Source organism: Sipha flava, unplaced genomic scaffold (genome assembly GCF_003268045.1).
Source record: "Sipha flava isolate LNK unplaced genomic scaffold, YSA_version1 89_pilon_pilon, whole genome shotgun sequence".
Taxonomy (NCBI): Eukaryota; Metazoa; Arthropoda; class Insecta; order Hemiptera; family Aphididae; genus Sipha; species Sipha flava.
The window spans coordinates 346,426-354,046 of NW_020273631.1; positions in this window are offsets into that span (position 1 = coordinate 346,426).

Sequence of the window (7,621 nt, forward strand, 5' to 3'; positions counted from 1 at the left end):
CGACGTCGGACGATTTCTTTTTTCGGTCGACTATTGTACGGACGACGACGACGACTATGATCCGGCGGTCAGCGCGCGTTCCGTGTCGACCGCCATCGCTGTCGTGAGCTTACAAATATTATAATTGTTATTGTAAGTAGTCCGTACGCGGCTGTGCGTTACAATATATATTTTACGAATACGTATACGAAATAATTGTACGCAACTGCGGCGCACGGATTACGGTGTGCGCGTTTGTGCAAAGCGAAATCTACGATATCGCAACACGACAGTGTACGATTTCGTGCGGTACGTCGACGACACACACACGTACGCGAAACAATACGACGCGACGTGTGTATTGGGATGTGTGCGCGTGTGTTTTTTACGAGGAATTATTATTTATTTTTCACATTATTGTATTATTTTACGTGCGCGAGCGCCGCGCTATTCGGGTGATCGGTGGGCGTGTGTGTGTGTGCTTACGCCCGCGTTCCTGTGCGTGTGCGCGTGTCCGTGTGTGCAAGTATGTACGCCGCGCACACGCACCGCGGCCGCGCGCTAACGAATACGTGCGTGCGCGCGTTCCGCGTCCGGAGCGAGGGAGGGCGGCGCGGCAGCCTTACGGAGACAGGGTTGGGACTGTGCGGCGGCCGGGGAGGAGAAAACGGACCGAATGGATGTAATGATAGAAACACCGTCGTCGCCCTCTCTCTCGCCTCCGACCGTCCGTCGGTCCGGGATTCGGTCGCCGTCGTCGCCGCCGACACGACGACCCGATGGACGCCGACGCGCGCGCGCTCCGGGCTCTTTATAAAATCGTTATGCTGGTGCTGTGCGCGTGCGCACACGAGCCCCGTGCGCCGTCTCAGCGCGCTCTAGGCTCCAGTTATACAGCCGGTGTCGACCATCGACACCTGGGTTTCTCGACCGCTGCCGTCACGGCGCATATACACGGTGCTCGCCGTGTGACTACGACCGCCTGTCTGCCGGGCTCGTTGGACGAGCAATAGGGAATAGGGGGTCGGGAAAAATCGTTTTATCCCCGAAGCGCGTCGGAACGGCGTACGACCTCGGGTCCCGTTGCCGCTCGTCGTTTGTTAGCGCTCGCTTTACATTCTCCCCTTTGACGATGACGGGTAAATTTTTACGCGTACCAGACCCCGTATATAAAATAATATATATTTACGTGGAAACCAAAAAATAATAATAATAATAATAAAATAAAAAGCTTTATATATATTTAATATTATTTCCACCGGTTTGCACACATAAAAAAAAAAAAAAAAATAAGAAAACATAGGTATTATTTACCGATCAACTTGTACCTACATCTGAATACAATATTAAACTTTAATTAAGTCCAAATGGGGCTGTTCCGTACAATATGGAAATAACGGTTGAATGTATTTTAAAATAATATACTTCATTATTCAGCCATGACGTGTACGCTATGCCAGTACTACGCACTATATGATTTTTCAATAATAATAATAATAATCTTCTCGTAGTTGAAAATAAACGATACTATATTCATATTATATTATTATATTGCTACGGTAAATTAGAATTTTATCTTTTATGACGTACTCGTCAATCGATCAAGTGGCTATGATGAAAAGTCAATAATATGAATAATAAGTCTATGACAAAACAATCGAAATATAATACAATTAACTGTGTGCATGATACACACCTATATGTCGAAAATTGTCCTTTTAGACGAGTTAGCTATGAAATGCTTATCCGCTATGAAATAGTATGATTAGTATTTAGTAGCAGTATTATAACTTGCAAAGGGACCAAATAAAATATCCAACTATGACATTTGGTGTACCGTTTGCGTATTATTGATGGTCCGTTTTTTCTATACTATACTATAACTGGAAAAGTTAATACTAATTTTTGATATAAAAGGAATGAAGTTCCTGTAGGGAAAAATAGCAGAAACCGACAGCTATAAAAGGATAAATGTCATCAGTTTATAATAATTATATTTATTATAAGGAATGGCGTTTTCATGTTGTGCAAAAAAATCTTATGCGTATACAAAAATAATTATATTATGTTTGATGAAAATTATGAACCAACATGTACCTATTATATCCATACGAGTTGAACATCATTAAAGTTTATTCATTTATTATTATTAGACTTCTAGCGTTTGCATATGTTTTTTTTTTAAATTAATAAAATGGCAGTCAGACGAAGGTACTGTAATTGATGTAAGAATCTAAATTCTACATTTTTTTGGTGTGTATTTGCATATTTTATATTATTTTAGCTGTATGTAGTTTTTAAGTGATATAAAAGGTCATATTATATTATACCTACTTATTTATTTTATTGTGCGCTACGCATTAAGTTTTTTGATAGCCTGAAGATTTTACAAATGATGATTTAGTATTTTTTTAAGTATACGCTAATTTCTTCGTTGATATGGAACGAAGCTTTTCAAAATATAAAAATTTAATATGTAAATAAAGAAACGTTATATATATATATATATAGAAATAAATAAATAAAAGACAAACAATAATTCTCAGATTAATTAAAACATAATTGTTTTAGGTTAATATCATTAACAGTAAAAAAAAAAAATAAGTATATTTACATGTTTTTAGAGTTAGAATTCCTCAAGATTAATTATTATCGTCATTGGAACATGATTATTTTTTAAAACCATTCAGACCAAGCATTTATAAAATAGCTTGATATTTGATCTTGGAATCGTTGAGTTGAGTTCGATTAAGATTTTGTTCACTTTTGTGTACCGCGAAGTTGGGAATCGGTAAAAAATTATTATTTTTCTTAAAATTCGCAACGATTTAAGTTAATTGAATTTGAGTTTACTATTAATCGAGAACCCAATATTGTTGTTAGAATAAATACTGTTAAAGTTGTTAGACGATTAGAAGTTGTATTAAACTGTATTAGTTTAATTAGTTATACAACGTCAGATATCAATATTTTATAATCCACCAGTAATCATTACAATATACCTAATTTAGTAAATCACTCCATTATACAGAGTTGCCTGATACGAAAGGAAAAAAATGTTAGAATATTTTATACAATTCATAAAGCTAAAAAAAAAAAAAAAAATTGGTATACAGCTGGTATTTAAATAGGTACCTACTCTATTATTTATTAACAAATAAAATGTATTGGAATTTTTAGTGGTTTTTAAGAATATTGCAAGAACTGTAAAAAAACAGTGGAGTTTTGCAACACACCCGTTTTTACATGATCGATTTTTTCGTGTAGTTCAGAATAATATTATAATAATTTAAGAAACTCGATATTACACCGAATATTTATTTTATTAATATATTATAATACTAAACATTTGAAAGCTTAATATGATTTAAATTTTATTTTTTATCGCAAAACGGAATTAATTTTTCCAATTTTCGCTATAAGTAACTATATTATATATCAATAGGTGTTATTAATTTTTTTCGTGTCAGGCGCATTGCATATTAGTATTAATAATATAACATAAAATAAATAAATAATTAGATATTATTGTAAACATAAGTCAGAATAATATTCATTAGCAGTTCTCAGGATTTAATGAAAAAATAAAAATATTTTAAATTTGTACAATGTATATTTAATATATAATATACGTATAATATAATAATGAAATCAAATTTATCAAATTATGTATATAATTATCTGTTTTGTAATTTTTTGTTATTTAAAAACACATTAAAATTATATATAACTTTTTTTAGTCTTAAACGTTGTATTACACATGTTAAAAGTTTGTAAATATTTAAGGTGTAAACAATTTTACTCTATAACGTATTATTTTCATTTTTTAAATTTAATTTACAAATCGCACTAATAGAGATTATTTTATCATCTCAATATTATATGATGTATCAGTGTAGGTAGTATTTACTAAAAAATATTAAAAACTAAAATAATAAATATATTATTACCAGCTATATAATAAAGCAAAATTAAAACAATATAAGACATAACAAAGTTAATTTTGATATTTTTTTAGTTAAGTAATAATTATAACTTACTGATACACATAAAATATACTGAGATAGATGTATGCTTTTAATTTCATAATTAATCAAATAAAAAAAATATTAAAGTTTGTAAATTATAATATTTTTATAAATAAAATTAAAAATGATATGTCGACCCTTAAAGTGAGAAATGTATTGGTATTGGTCAATTAAAAAAAAAAAAAAAAAAAAACCATCTTTATACCTACTATCAACTTAATAAGATTTTCAACCTATTAATAGATGTTCGAAAAAACTTTTAGAGCATTATACCTACCGATAAAAATAATAACTAATAAAATAAATAAACAGATATTCCTGCTCGCTATGCTCAGAATTTTAAAGTTTTTAGAGTATCTACGTTAACGAAATTCTAAAATATACAGAGTTCAGTTATCTACTTTCTCTCTTTATATATGCAGTATGTATAAATATTACATAAATATGTATGGCATACATCTCTATGACTTAAACATTGTTCTACAATATATATATATGTAGTAAAAACTTAAATTTCTTGGAAATCTTTAATTATTTAGTTACATAAAGTTTAAACACACAACTGTACTACTTTGTAATGAGCGATGTATAGGTATAGAATAAGCTTAAGACTACATTAAATTCATTGTTTATAAATACATGTTTATCTGCAAGACAGACGTATTTTTAATGTACGAAATTAACGTAATAAGAAAATTCATTGTTAAATATAAATGCTTTAAAATATATAGCTTTGGCTAGCAAAATAAATAAATTATATACCGACCTAGTTAAAAATTAAAACCGGAAATGGACCGAGGTATTCGAATGCCAGAGGTAAATATTTTCCTTTAAATTGTATCAAAAAAATAAAAAAAAAAAAATAATAATCAAATCTCCGGAATAAAAACAAATTCAATTAGAAATCGTTATAAATGAGTAAATCAGCTAACGCAATAAGGTCGTTACTGGTCTTATGGATTATTATTTTTCTTCATCAAGCAAAAATATTTTACTTTAATTTATTTTATAGTAAAATGTTTGAGATTTAATTACTTTCGTGAAGGTTTAATTCGCCAAGTATATCACACCCTTACATTTTGATGTATAATGGAACATTTTAAAAATGTGTTGGCCCAATATTTAAATTAATTTCAAATTACATATGATTGATGATTAAATTAAATTTTGGAATATGTTTGTATTAAAACAAAAATATATATTTTTATGATTTAATAATAATTAACAAACATTATTTACAAATGTTATAATGTTAATTTATTCGTTATTCTCACGTTTCTTCTTTTCACTATATGTCATTATACCGAAGTTCAATAACTGATATCTTAAGTGCAAAATAAACTCCCAAGGAGTGAAAAAGTGGTTCCCTCGAGTGTCGAATAATAATAAAAATAAACTAATAAAATATAGAGACTAGGAGTTAGAGCTCTTATTTCGCTTCAACAAGCTTAAGATAATGTTGTATTAAATAATTATAAATTTGAAAGCTATGATAAATCATTGTATTCGAAACACGATTCTCAATTCTGAGTACATTTCAGTTTACTTAAGTGTTTATGCTGTTTTTCAAATGTTATGTTCTCTCTAAACAATAATATACACAGAATTGAGTACCTATAATGAATTAGTCGCAAAATTGTATAACTGCAATAAAATATCATGGCTATTATTTGATATCATTTAATATGTATACTATATTAATACCTTGTGTCCTTGTAATACTTTAAAAAGCCTTCATGTTTAAAGTTTTATTAATTTTATCAAACCTTAAAATAACAAATTTAAATGCACAGAAAACTGTGTATTGACATAATTTGAACTTTTTCTTTTTTTTCTTTTAGGATTAAAATGTTAATTTTTCTTTTAATTTTATTCAAAAGTTTTAAATTGAATGACATAAAGCATGACTGTTTTGAAGAACATTTTATTTTAATAAGATAATGTTGAAAGTATGAATTAACTTATACAATCAATTGGTCATTTATTGGTCATCAATTGGTGTGTAAATTTCAATTTATTTACAGTTGTATAAATCGTTCGATAATTACTGGAAACTTTTAAAAATCATACTTTCTGTGTACCATTCTTATGTGTCTATCTGCTCTTCATGGTATAAATGTAAATAGTAATATAGTAACTTTATAAAACTTTTTTGTTATATTTTTCTTTCAAAAATTGTTTATCGAATAAGCCTAGTTGCATCGTTGTATAACCGATATTGTTAATTCGTGATATTTAAAATTTAATATTTTAAGCATTCAATTTGAAGTATGTATATTATCTATATGAATCGTTCACGCAATTAAAAGAGTAAGTGAATAGTGTACCTTGAATATTACCTTAATTTATGTGAAAATTACTCATTATTACTGCTACTTTTATTTAACTAAGTAAACAAGCATCATGATATTTTTACTCAAAAACTTACGAATATTTTGGCACCAATATTGTTTAAGTTATTTCCTTATTGTAGTTTAATTAGAATCATTTTATTTTTTTCTTAAACTATACATTCATTACCTAATTTAATTAACTAATTTATTTAAATTTTTTCCTCTTTATGTTCTAACACGTAAATCGGTTATACTCGTAGGTATATTCTACATTATAATTATAATTGGTTAATAGTAATGTAACTTAAGTATTTTTTGACAGCTAAATAAATCTACTTTAGTTTTTTGGGTTTATTTCTATCTAATCTATTATATTAGTATTATATATTTTAAGTCAGGTCCTTAAATTTTATTTTTTATAATATTATTTGTTTAATACATGTATAAACATTTATAGATTGTAACAGATTTTTTTATTTTAACATTATTATATTTTGTTTCTGTACATTTAATGTATTCTACTCTATATTTTGAAAGTATTTGTCTCTGAGCCCGGCTCACCACAATTATTATTTATATTTAAGATGAATTCATGACCTACATTAAAATTGCTACTTAATGCTACGTATAATTTTGAATTTTTTTTGGAAAGCGTTTCTTCAAATCAATTTTTATACATTTTATGTATATTAACTTTTATTTTTTAAATGTAAATTTATAGATAATAACAGAACTAATTTATAATTACCATATTAAATAAAATATTCAATATAAATTACGTGTCATAAGAATAGTTCGATGAAACGATAAACATTTTACGAGATGTGGTGATTCATTAATAGTACATACGCATTAAGTACTACACTATTTTTGTTGTTTTTTTTATAATTTTTTACAATTATATTAATTTGGTTTACAGTATTTTCCTTTGGATTTTTTTTTTAAAAATAAATAGTTTTAACATTTTAATAAATACATATATTGTGTAAACTCTCGATAACGAGTTCTTTAGATCGTTAAGATTATGTATTCAAAAAAATGTTAAAATATAATAAAAGTTCTGAAAAAAAAAAATACTAACATTATTTAAAGTGAATATTCATGTATTATTTTTACGGTAAAACATATAAAACAAAACAACTATACATTTTGAAAAGTTCTACAGTTATAAATTATTATGCATGTCACATATAAATACGCATTTAATGGAGTAGTATATACCTACTGCTATACGTTATGACCTATAAATAGATTAATTATTAGTAAAGCATTAATTTATAA